The 13,740-nt window shown below is 32.5% G+C and overlaps 1 protein-coding gene across 2 annotated transcripts in view; it reads right to left on the reverse strand.

Annotated features, from left to right (window-relative positions):
• Positions 1–13,740, reverse strand: part of LOC117171853 — a 261,588-nt gene that overhangs the window by 65,793 nt on the left and 182,055 nt on the right. The gene's annotated exons all lie outside the window — the stretch shown is intronic.

Genomic DNA, 13,740 nt, shown 5'->3' on the forward strand with positions numbered 1-13,740 from the left:
TTATTTTATATTTTGGTCAATCTTATAATCACAATAATATTAATATCAATAGTTCAATGTAGTATAGTATTATTTTATATTCCAATGTTTTCAATTATATAATAAATAATTCAGCAATATTAACTACATTTGCTATTCGGCTCGTTCAGTGTAAAAATTTTTTCTTCAAAGAAATTTGATAGACATTAAAGGATCCAATATCACTGAGAAATACATTAGGGTTTGTATGCACATTTTCTGAATTTCCCAAATTAAAATTTTTCTGATTGATTGGTTGAGCACGCTGTTTTTTTCGCTATATCTTCTCCACATGATAATGCCAGCAGTTCGCTTGCATGACATTGTGTTGTGTACAAATACAAACTTACATTATTTTAATTTTTAAATATTGAGTATTGACATGTTCGTCTGTTTTGCTGGTGTTCTCTCTACTGATCCTCGTCGACACATTGCCTACAACTGACAGTTTAAAAGTGTCTACTTTCAAGCAAATAAAACACTTTTTTGCTTTCCTTTCAAATCTATTTAATTAAATTGTGTTCTGAGAAACTCATTTTTGAAAATGGCTATTAATTTCATTTTACATTGAGTACCATAGATTACCTGCCATTTATGCTCGTTTATAATATGCAATAAATTTTGGTTTTATAGTTTAGGAAAATAGATTTAAGATACTAGTTTTTATTGGGGTTTCGTTATGTGAATATTTTCTATAGAAATATTATTAAGCTTAAACTTTAGATGATCACGGTTCACATTTTGTGTTTCAAAAATGAATAGTTTTATTAGGGTTCTGGAAAATTTCTGTTCTATTCTATTTATCACCTGTCAGATTTGGCGGGGAAGTATTTTAGGAAGGTGTATCGGATAAACGGAGGACTGAGACGGTATAAAAAAAGAAAGTAGATATGCTTCATCCATCGTCAAGGGGAGGTTCTAACACCCAAAACCCCTCCATTGGCTACGCCACTGAGGTAACACATATAGAAATGTAGGTAACACAGCTATATTTTTTAAAAAGACGAGATTCAGCTAAACGTCTAGCTAAGACAGCTAAACCATTTTTTTCAGTGTAGTACTAGTGATTGTGAAGAAAATATATTTGTGTCCAAACAATAAGGTAAACTTTACTTTTTGTCAAGTTAAAAATAGAGAAAACCGCTAAAATTTTGTTTTGACTATGTAGAAAATACACGTATGAGTTGTTTATTTTTTACCTAATGGTCCATTTTAGACCATAATCTCTATGTAATGCTTAATATATCCCAACTTTCGAAAAAAGGCATTCAAATTAAAAAGTTACATAAACATCCCCCTAGACTAACTCGACTCGTAGACAAATGAATCCCCCCCATTATTGGCTCGTTCCTTGCCATACGACTTCAGTAGGTAGAGGTTATATGAAATTGTGGTATTTGATTTCTTGTTAAAGTCTCTAATCTCGAAATCTCTAATTGTTACCGGAATTCATAATAACACTATAGAGAATGATATAAACAGTCTCCGTATCAGATATTCCGTCTACGTCACATTTTATCTAGAATAAAGTAAATAAAATGGTAAAATTCTTTAGAAATTTCTTCAAGAAGCAATAAAATATACTTTAAGAGGACTAATATCGAAAAGAATAGGAGGAGAGCAAAGTCAAGTATTTATTTGTGAAACATAAAAAAATGTAAGCATCTATAAAAGTCAAGTTTCCCTCCCAGGAACGTGACACATTTACAAGACGGAAGAAACTATAGCAAACTACGATTATTTTAAAATTTTCGCTGGTATATCAATAAACGTAGTATGACAAAGAAGAAAAACACCAAGGAGGTCGGCTCTGAACCTTCGAAACGTGCTTAAGAACCTCGTAGGTAACACTATAGAAGCTCTTAAGAGTGATCTTTAATCTTCAATATACAAACAATGTCAGGTGAGTATGTAAGATTTTTATAGAATTTGTTAACCGAAAAATAAAATCATTTTCGCCCCTTTTTTAGCAAGAGTTCACTATGCTAAAACTATTATTTTGATTATTTAGTTTACGATTTTGGGTCATCTACTCAGCGTCTAGATCTACGTATATCGTGGATTTATATTTCTTTACGTCTCAGTTTATGGCTTTGTTTTTATTAGTCTCTCCGTGGAAGGCACAATCCAGAATAACTTGGAAATAATTTTTATTTAGTTCACTTTAGGGTAATTTTATTGCAGCACAAAGTTCGTGATATAAAAAGACTAACTTTAAAGAAATGAATTTTATTTTCACCGGATTTACCATCTTTTTAGAGGAAAAAGCAGCTTTTATGTAGACATCTGCACATAATTTTATTTATAAGAACTATAAACAGAAGGTATGGTAATTTTCTTAATGAAAAAAAAGACAGACAAATGTCTTTGGCTGAATATTACTCATTTCACTACTCTAGATTGTCCTATTTATTCTAGTAGATCATGATAGTATTCGATGGACACGGCATTGGATATCTATATCACAAATTTGATTTTAGATTACGTTATAGGGATAATTAGCAACTGTAAGGTCATCTTGTATCTTTCTCTCTCTCTCTCCCTCTCAATATATATATAACTACGTGAATATTTGACTATTAATAAACTTTTCAGTAGATTTTTAAGATTTCAAATTTGTAATTGTATCTTTTAATAAGAATTAAGCGTATATAATTTATTTACTTTCCGTTTCTTGCATTAGCCTACAATTTCATTTTAATATTCTATCTTGACATCTTTACCATTAGCAGGATATATAAATTCAGGTCTTCAAGATAATTAAGACAGCACTTAAATTCATTCATTCATTCGCATTCCATTTTACAAAGAGTCCGTAACAAAATATTTGTTTCTTAATAAAATTAACTTATCGATTTTATATGTTTAGCCGTGCCCTAAATTTTAAATGCTTTCGACTACTAACCTAATTTAAAATCAATTATTCAGAGAAGACAAGAAAATCTTCCCGCTGCGCGGGCATTTTCTTTTCACGCGCTGGGCAGGGAATCAGCAAGTTTACGCGCGCCGAAGGTGCACACTGTTGGTTCTTGCGCCTTGCGCTCGATAAAATGTTTATCTGGCGCCTTGAGCTCGATGAGCAGTTACCTCGCGCTACGCGCTCGGTCTTTGCATTTTCCCCAAATTTGTGCAAAGACTTTTCAAAATTAAAGATCAAAGCATAGAAAACTGTAATTTGGTGATTGTGAATTTTCTTTTGTTAAAGTTCCTTCAGCCTTAATGAACACATTTTCATCACGTATCTAGCGCTTTACGTTCAATTTTCTCGAAAACGCGAAATTTTCTACATTATGTTAAAATCTATTATATCAGAAGTATGTTGTATTTATTTCTGTACTTCGGCCTGGTGCTGCTAATTCAGATATTGTAAAATAATGTCAGAACTTTTTTTTATGATGACTTTTATCAACGTCTCTAAGATGTCCAATGTCCTAAATATGACCTAAAACCGTCTTAAATACATGGACGTTCTCGGGACATCTTTCGTACTGACATTAGACGTTTTAAGAGCATCCCAAGGATGATCAAAATACATGCTATAAAATACATATTAGGTATGTCCCAAAGACGTCTCTAGGACATCCTTAATTTTTTGCATACTAGGTTGTTTTGTTTTTTACAATTAAAAGAAGTGCGCATTCTATTTAAACGAATTTGTTATTAAACATTTTATTGCAAGTTGTGTCGTTTTTTACCGTTTGCACATATCCTTATTTTTTTCATTTTTAATTTTTTTTTCACTTAAAAAACAAAAATCACGGATTCTATCAAAAATTATTAATAACAAATTTGTATTCTTTTTAATTGAACAGCTTCTAGCTCATTACTTTTTTTCGAAGCTTGTGTCGTTTGTCCAAAAGATTATATTTGTTGATTTGTTGATTCATTTTTTGGAATCTTGCATACATTTTCCGCACAATGAATGGTTTTTTAAATTATTTTTTGTGCAATCAAAATTTAAATTATAGAATTTTCGAAAAAATTTAAAACTTATGAAATTCTTGTTGGGGTTTCAAAAAGCAACGTTTTTTTTTATTTGCATTTTTCATATCGCTCGTTGCTTGACTTAAAAGTTTTCGAGTAAATTTCAACCTAATCCGATTAGACTTTCAAAAACTATACCCACGACAACGACAGACATACACCATTTTGAAAACAGTTTTTTCAGATTCAAGGGGTCTTGAAACGTAAAGATTTGAAGAAATCCGCGATATTAGCTAGTTGCGTTTGTTGAAATGGGGGCAGAGGGCGTGAAGCTCCCCCTGGCGCTTAAGCTATAATGCCTATTGCGCCACAACCGTGTTTATTCTCAAGGCAGTATTTCGAATTCGACCATCTTCGCCGGGTGTTTTTGGATCTGGACATATTCGTTGTTATCAGCACTCTGAGAATATACCTATCAGGTGCCAGGTGTACGTATCGCATAGTAAATGACGTCCTGCTTTGCTGTCGCAAAATGATCCTCATCCACTCTGCCATTCGGCAGCCTCCCTAGCAGGGCGCAGGAGAAAATACGGTCACAGACTAGGGTAGACAGGGCGATTTTTCGGAGGTCGTCAGTTACATATGCACAGATTTGAAGCACTTTTCTGGTGTGTTATGCAATTGTATATGAGTGTGTGTTCCTTACTCGAAACTTTTCAGCGACCCACCGAGCAAAAGTCCCCGTAAGAGCCTCGGGCAAAAGAGTCCCCCGTAGGTGTCTCAAGCGCAAAGAGATCGCTGACTCATTTCCAAGTCGTCTCAAAAATTGACTTCGACCCCAAGGTTAGTCTCTTCGACATGGAGAGCCAACACTTTGGTACGTAAAACCATCCTTTTTCTGCGGTAATCAACACATCAGCTTAAGGTGTTGTCCGAACCACCCAAAGCCCAGGTTGAAGTACATAAAAAAATTTCCATTGGTATTGGCTCGAGGGTCCAACCTCAGTCCTACATAGGAGCCTAGAGCGCTATCGTCTCAGCCATCGGGAGGCTCCCTATCTACAATAGTAAGTTTTCACATAAAAACAATAGCTTCTCATCATGGTGCGAGTGTTAAAAGAACTACATGAAGAATAAGTAACAAACTAGTGATGGTACCTTTCAAACCCACTCGGAAAACTCATGAAGTTAATTATAAGGTAGTCCCGTTTATATATTTACATTATACTTTATTCTAATTAAACAATTTGAATGTATATATTTCTTTCTGTACCGATAACACTCTGAATGAAAGTCCTGCATGCAATAAAGTTCTGCTAGTCATGAACTGATGTAATTATCGGAAAACTAATTATCTAAAATGAAACACTCACTAATGATATTATTGAGGATTCTAATCGAACCAAAAAGGTTTTCATGAAACCTAAAAATACTTGATGGGTTGATACTTTTTGAAATTGAAAATAAGTTGTCCGACTTTGTGAACGAAAACATTCAATCTACTTTTCTCACGGGCGATTCACTCTTCGTCTTCGTCTCCGTCTAACATCGATCCACGGTTCAGAGGAATGCATGCATTCACCCCCAAATCTCATGTTATTTCCCAAGAAAGATTTTCTGGGATGCCCAAGCGTTTTGTTTTCGATACGAACGGAGAGAGATAACTTTTTTTCTTTGCAGTGGGAAACTCTATTTTAGAAGTTCGCAGCGGAATTTAAAGTAACTTTTACACAGGTTGAGAGGAGGAAAATTTCTTTTAAGTTCAAGCTACTGTGAAGTGTCAAGTAATATTATGTCAATTTTCAAAAGTGAAATACTTTCAGAAATAGAAAGCTAGAGGTTTCATTAAATAAAAAGGACGAAAAGAACAATTTTTTTCACCAAATAATTCAAACTTCAAATATTTGTCCATACAAGCTATGTTAAAGAAAAAACAAAATGGATAATATTATATGAATAGTATTTTTTTCCTGAAAAACGAAAATTTGAGTTTTTGAGCAAAATGAAACAAGACAGAAAAAATTCAGATTAACCAAATTTTTTCTCCTTAAAACTCATAGAAAAATATCTCTTTATTTATTTTTCTATCACACGCTTTTTTTAGAGACTTTTGTGAAATTATTTATAAAATCTTTCAAGATTTATTTCTTTCTCAACAATACCATTTTTTAATGTCATGAAATACCGATATTAATGGGAAAAGTTTTATGAAAAGTTATTTAAACTGTTAAATTACCTTCTTTATTTTTTATGACGCTACAACGTTTTATTGTTGAGAAAATTTGTATTTCCAAGGATTAAATATGCGCCTGTGTGTTTGTGTGTATTCGAAAAATGTTGAAAAATAACGCGAGGTAGAAAAAAGTTTTAACATCTTGCGCTGTTTGAATAAAAAACATGAACTTCGTTTTCAGACATAAAAAATCTGTCCTCTTCAATGCATGAGTACAGGAGAGACTCATTATCAGATATTCTCTTTACATTAAGACTAATCATGAAAATAATTAAAAGAAAAGACACGTTAGGTTTTTTGAGGAAATCAAATTAGAACATTTTTACATAAACCGTTTCCATTTTGTTATTTTGTGGAATTTTAAACATTTTTTAACAGATTTCAAAACAGAACAATAAATGTTATAAAAACATTATATGAACTTAAAAACCACACTTATAGCGAACATTTCGACAGTTCTTTGATAATACGCGTTTTTAATTTAAAAGTAGAAAATGATTGTGTGACTTGAGCATAGAATCTTTGCCCAATTCGAAAAAAAATTTAGTCTCCATTTTATTCCATAACTAATCGAATAACACTAAGTACAATACATTTAGAAAATTTGGAATATTTTCCGACTAAACGAAAAATCTTGAAACATCTACACTCAACTAGAAAGGAACATTTTTAATTGCATACAACTATCCCAATCTAAGAAAAGAAACGCAACCAATATTTCGAAATTTTTGAGAAAAAATGTCCATAATTTCTTTACTATGTTGAAAAAATGTTTTGAAAATCTATTTTTCTAATAATACAAGAAAAATGAAAAATTAGGATCAAATGATTTGAATTATCAAGTTATTTTAGAACACCAACATTCATTTAGGTCGAAACTTAAATTTTGTCAATGAAACCTTGAAAATTAAAGACTGTAGATACATTGAACGATTTTTTTTAACACGTAAGCGAAAAAGATGGTTTTATCGCCTGAAAATAGTGGGCAAAATAAGCGATTTCTCAATCGTTTATGTGAGCGTTGCAAAATAGCATGTTTTTCCCACTAGTGAGAAAAAATTTCCTATCACATGGAAAAAGTACGTGAAACAGTGGGAGAAAGTTATGCTCTTTCGTCAATGTGTGATTGAATAAGCCGTCACGTGTAGTCATGTATAACTCAGATGGGCGCTTTACGACAAGGTCAATAAATTGAGAAATCGCGAACTTTACCAACTTTTTTCAGACCAAAAAAGTTGCATTTCGCCTTATTAAGGGACAAAATAGTTTGTGTCACTTATGGAAAATGGTTCTTTGTGTACTCTCATTCTTGCCGCACTCGCTTCGCTCGCGCGTTAAAGCAGTATTCGTTGACAATTGACGGGTTTTCCTAGTCGTAGCACAATGATATGTTTTCACTGAATTTTTATATCTATTTTTCAAAGAATGTACCTAATAGTTTTCATTAGATTTGGTTACCTCTTTAATATTCTATCATATCATGGGAAAAAGTGTAATCGCTCTAAACTTTGTTTCATATCTTCCAGAAAAAGACCAGCTCTGAAACAATGTACAAGAATATCTCTGAATGCACTGGCAGCAAAGGAATGTAGTATTTTAGCCTGACTTTCATTTTACCATTATTTGAACATGTTTAAGCAATGTGTTATACTTCCTAGAATTAAAGTGATCTCGAAACTTTTTTCTCTGATGACAGAAGCTTGAAAAGTCGTTTCTAAGGGGGAAAACATATCAGTTAAAGCGTCCGTTGTCCAGAAAATAAAAGCTGGTCAACACAACGCATCGACTGCCATGAGGTTTCCCTGAGGCATGCAAAATAAATGTCTATAGACTTACAATGGTCCATTCTTCACTTTTTAAACGGTTGGATACCATTCCTTTCGCAGGACATGAGAAACCGTTCGCAGCAGTACAGTAAACTTTCATTCGCAAAAGTGGTAGCAGCCTTCGTAAAATGATAAGAAAATCATGAAGCGTTTGCGTCTCGACTTCTGTTGAAAGTTGAATGTCGATGGAGTGAGGGCGAAAAACAGGGAGTGGAAAAGGCAACGTGGGGGTGGTTGATGTCGAGGGTGGGCGGATTCGTTCAATACGGGCAAGTAAAGACGAGGGATTCAGTTACACTTGAGTTGAAAAAAGGTCGAGTGAAGAAGGGGATGTATAAAAACAAGAAATTACATTAGCAGAAAACTCGGCGAGCTTTCGACTAGTGAGCAAGAGTCCCGTTAACTTTTCACTTGATTGAAGCCGCCCTCGGAAAACCATTAATGTCGATTCGAAATAAAACTATTTACTTCGCCTGCGAAAAGTACCTAACAGTGTAGAAGCAATACTTAGTCTGTAAACAGGTTGTCTTAACCTTTGTATTTTTCACCATTCTTGCTGTAAGTCTTCTTTTGATAAAATGAGAAATTAGAAAGCTTCATTTATGACATACGAAACTAGGGTTCTTTGAGTTAATTCATGATTTAACATTATTTATTATGTTACATTAAACATTTTCAGCTTCTCAAATTAAAATCTTTCAGTTCCTAACTTATTTAAGTTTTAAATTGAAGTGGAGAAAGCTAAACGGTGCGTCCAATCAGCCTCATTTTATAAAAGACGCTTAAATTCTTTCTACAGGAACAATTTGCAACCGATTAAGTGCATTTTTTATGGAGGTGAATGGTTCGGCTTAATAAGCATTGTGAAATAATAGATAAAGCTATATGCGCATCTAATAATCTAATGGAAATGTCGATGGACTTTCGATGGGAGTTTTGACGCACCGTTTAACTTTCCTTTCCGTAACATTAAAAATAAAAAAATTGTATAAATCGTTGAGAAAATCATTTAAAGAAATATTTTTATTTATTTCATAAAAATACAACACTATTTCACAGAATACTGGATCATTTTTGGTATGAGTGAAGCATTTTTCATTTTTTTAAAAAAGTATAGTTCATTTATTTAATTTTTCTCTTGCATGAATATTTATATAAAAAATATAATAACTAAATAACAAATAAAATATATAATATAAAGTTCTGCCTAGTAAAACAATTCTCCCCAATAATCTACTGTTTAAAACAACGCTTTGCCTCATTCGTGCAATTGAAGCAGGGATAGCGAAACGGTTCTAAGTCCAGTTATTTATGAAAATGAGTTTTCACCAAAAATCATGCATACTCACTTTTTACTCCGGTTCAAGAGACCAATTAAGGTCTTGGATTTTTTTCTTTCAATTTATTATTTATATGTATTCAAATATTTTTGGACATGCAATATATATTTTTTCCCTCAAAAGAAAGTTTATGTTTTTCACAGAAAAAAACAGAAGATAAACATCACATCGATTTCCGATGAAAGATTCGCTGTAAAAAAATTAACTTTACAGGATAAACTTTAACCAAATATCGGTTAAACTTTCTTTTTTTTTCCACAACAACACATGTGTTATGAAAAACGCGAAGTTTTCTGAATAAAACTCTATCTCCTTAATTTCCTGCAATAAATTTTATCATTATTTTATTCTGTGTTCCCTTTAAAAACTTAGAGGTGAATAGATGGGATTTTTTTATGAAAATGAACGTTGAGGCGTTTCTGAGAATACACCTTTGCTGGTTTAAATCTCTTTTCATATCAATAAAAAATATTTTCTACCATAATCCCGGTAAATTTTTTCAGCTTTTTCAGGCTAGAGTTTAGGTTTTTTCAATTAGAATATTTATATGCAGAAGTAAAATTTGCGTTTTTTATTCTCAAAAATAAAGCTTACGTGCTCTGTAAACTTTACTTTTTAATTTCAAGCTTCTTGAGCAAAAAACCCAACTTTCTTTCTATCAAAAAAAATTAAAGAGTTTCCGTTAATGAAAAAGTCTCGTTTACTTTTGTCATTCATTTTTGAAGATCAAATATTCATTTTTTCAAAAAATAGTTACAATTAATTAAAACAGCGTAAAGAACCTATCAAAAATATAATAGACATTACTTTTTGCATTAAAAGAATTACAAATTGCCCAAATTAATGCTATAATCTCAAAATCAACTTATCACTTACTGTGCACAAAAAAAAGGAAAATCTCGCTTATGAACTATCAGGTTTTTTAAAAGAAAAACCTAAGTCGCATTGTAAGACAAAAATGTATCTTATCCGAAAAATGTGAAAATTGTTTTTGATCTATATTTCTAAAATCAAACTTTTATTTAATTCTTATGATTAATATAAGTACATGAAAATATTCCTCGAAACTCGAATAGACAATTTTTTTGCTCCTACTAGAATTAAAAATTTCGGAAATTGACGATATTTAAAAAAATCTCAAAATTTTCTCTCCCTTGGCCTTGGTAAATATTTATCCAAATGAAAATTTTTTTTCACAAACTACAATCAAATAGGATATTTTGGCTAAGTTTTACTGACATAGAAATACTTTGATTTTTTATGGCGCATACTTGAAAAATGATGCCCGAAATATAAACTCAATTTGAAATTGTTTACTTTTGAAAACTTCATTGCTGAAACTATCCATTTTCAATGCTTCATGTAAAAAATAAGCCAAGAGGCAATATTTACTTGCAAGAAAGGATCACTAGACTAGTCAATGCCCTTTTCCAAACCCTTCTTCCCAAACTTCCCTTAATTTTTTTGGGGGCCTAGACACAGTCTATTTAAATGCATTATTTAAAATCTTTACTTTTCATATTTGATAGAGTTTACACGTCCAGGCACAATCCATGTCCCATTCACCTTACCCGATCCGCACGTTTAGACGCAACCGATTTATAAACGTACATAAACGCATCGACTGTCCAGAAGTTTAAGCAAGACATTATATTTTATTCTACTTTTTAATTTATGTCCCTATCGAGTTCCAGGAGATAAATAGGTCCCGATAAATCGGTGTAGCCCGGTTTGATAATAGGGGGTCCCGAAGAACGGCGGTCCAGAGGGATAGATTGGGTCCCGAGGGACAAATGGGTTTTGCGAATCCGGTCCAATCATATCCTAATATATATGGGAGTCCTGAGGAATAGAGAAAAAGGATAACAGGGGTCCGAAGGGATAGGAACGATTTTAAGATAAAGATTGGAGATCGCTCGGTACAAGTGGCGCCCTGTTGGTTTAGTGGTGTCCCCATAGGATAATAGTGTTCCAAGTGACAAAAGGGGTCTTGATAGATGGGTTGGACTCCCCTAGGATGCTTGTTGTGATCGCAACAGTTTTATTAAAGGTAATAAAGTAAGGTAAGGCTTTATTAAATGGATGGGGTCCGGTGGGTTATCTTAGATTAGATGAGATGAGTTGTGTCACAAGGGATAGGTCGAATCTCATTAAGAAGGAGGGGTTTAGAGGATAGAGGCCCGTTAGGAAAACAGTATTAGGGACATACGCACGGACGGACTTAGATCTGACCGAAATTGAGCTGGTTTTTAGTCCGGGACTATAAAACCCTAAAAAGACATGTAAATTCACCTATTTAACCATTAAACAGATAACATTTTTTAACTGTAATTTTCATATTTTTTCTTTTTATCACAATTCACATACAATGCACAGGTACAGTTTAGCATCAGAGAAAGAATTAGAGCGATTCTTGCTTTGGATCAATCAGGTCCGCAGAGCAGACTTAATACGAATCTAGTCAAGACATTCCAGTTAAATTCCAGCTAGAGAGAACATTCAATGCAAAACTAATCAGATTGATTCTTTATCATGCGAGACACGGTTTCCGCTCCTACGTTCCCTCTGTACCTAGTATAGTACTATGACGGCACGCTAGGTTTGCTAAATCACTCGGTAATGCAAGCGAGAACGTGCCTCGCATGTACGTGCAGTCATTCCCGTTCGTTACAATCGCAACAATTAACTTCTTCCACTGGTCTTTATGTCTAAATGTTGGAATCGCCTTCGGGACAGATTTAATTATTTTCACTAAGTAGAAGATACACAACTATTTTCTAACGAAGTATACATCTCCAAACTTTCATTTTTCGACAACAAAAACAATGACATGTGAAAAATAGGAATAAAAGAGAAATGTGAAATCATACATAATCAATCCCCAAAACACTAGAATGAAATGCTTAATCTGGAATGTATGTTGACAACACTGCCGCCTCCGCCGCACAGTGGGAGAAAAAGCACATTTTTTAGGACAAACTTCGACTGACAGTGCCATCATTAACGGATTTTAATTTTTTTAGAATTGACCGTAAGGCTTCCAAGTAGAACATTTAACAGTGCAATTTACATTTTGACTTAATGGAAATTAATTATTTAACAAAAAACTCACAACTTTTTGTTGCTAATCTTTTCCATTATACTATTTCTTCGAAGTCTTTGAAATTCATTAAAAAGGTCATAAATCAATGTAAAAACTCACTATTAACAGTTTATTAGTGGGTTAGAGTAAAAAACATTTTAAAAATAATTTTATCAACAAAGTAATTTAAAAAAGTCATTTTTTCGTGATTTGCAATGATTAGCTGATTTTGATCCATAGCTGTTGTATTAAGTATCTCAGATAATGATGTGTGCTTACAATAAGTTAAGAATAGCTAATTATTGCCATTTATTTAAAAAATGTTTAAAAAGAAATGCACATTTAGACCATTTTTTATCAAAAGGCTTGATTTTTTTGCAGAATCAACTTAAAAAGTTTTTCCTAAGACGCCTTGCTATCATGTTTTTCACAGTGTCCAAAAAATGTTAATTATTCAAAAAAATTTTATAAGCAAATGCACATTTTGACAATTTTAGGATGAAAAGGCTTGACTTTTTTTTTACGGAATCAACTTTAAATGTTTAGCCTAAGAGTCCTTGCCATTTTATTTTTCATAGTGACCACAACATGTTTATTATTTAAACAATTTTTATAAACAAATGCACATTTTGCCCATTTTTTAAGAAAAGGCTTGATTTTTTTTGCGGAATAAACTTAAAATGTTTATTCTAAGACTTCTTGCTATCATGTTTTTCATAGTGACAGAAAAATCTTAATTATCTAAACGATTTTTATAAACAAATGCACATGTTAACCATTTTATAATGAAAAGGCTTGATTTTTTTTGCGGAATCAACTTAAAATGTTTAGCCTAAGACTCCTTACTATCATATTTTTCGTAGTGACCAAAAAATATTAATTAGTTAAACAATTTTTATAAACAAATGCACATTTGAAGTTTACAGGCTTAAGGTTAATGATTTATGAAATGTTTTGCAGTTAATAGATGTGGGGGTTACGGGAACATGGATGCATGCATTTGAAGTTTAAGTTGTTTTTCTGTAATTATGTATCTTTTATTGTGGATAATGCGTTGAAGCTTGAACCAAAAATGTCTGTGTAAATAAAACCAAGTTTGCACCGTGTGAACTTCTACCAGAAGTTTTTCCGAACATTAAAAAAAATGTTACGATTCATGAAGAACTGGGCGGTTACTAGATTTTGGTCCATTTTTAGAAAAATAATGCTTGCTATCACATATCAGGTAACTCTAAAAAATATGACAGCTAGGATTCTTTTTCAAGATATTTCGCATTGATTTCTAAAAAAAAATCAAACCTATTCATGAAAAATGCT

Source organism: Belonocnema kinseyi, chromosome 4 (assembly GCF_010883055.1).
Source record: "Belonocnema kinseyi isolate 2016_QV_RU_SX_M_011 chromosome 4, B_treatae_v1, whole genome shotgun sequence".
In the NCBI taxonomy this organism is placed as follows: domain Eukaryota; kingdom Metazoa; phylum Arthropoda; class Insecta; order Hymenoptera; family Cynipidae; genus Belonocnema; species Belonocnema kinseyi.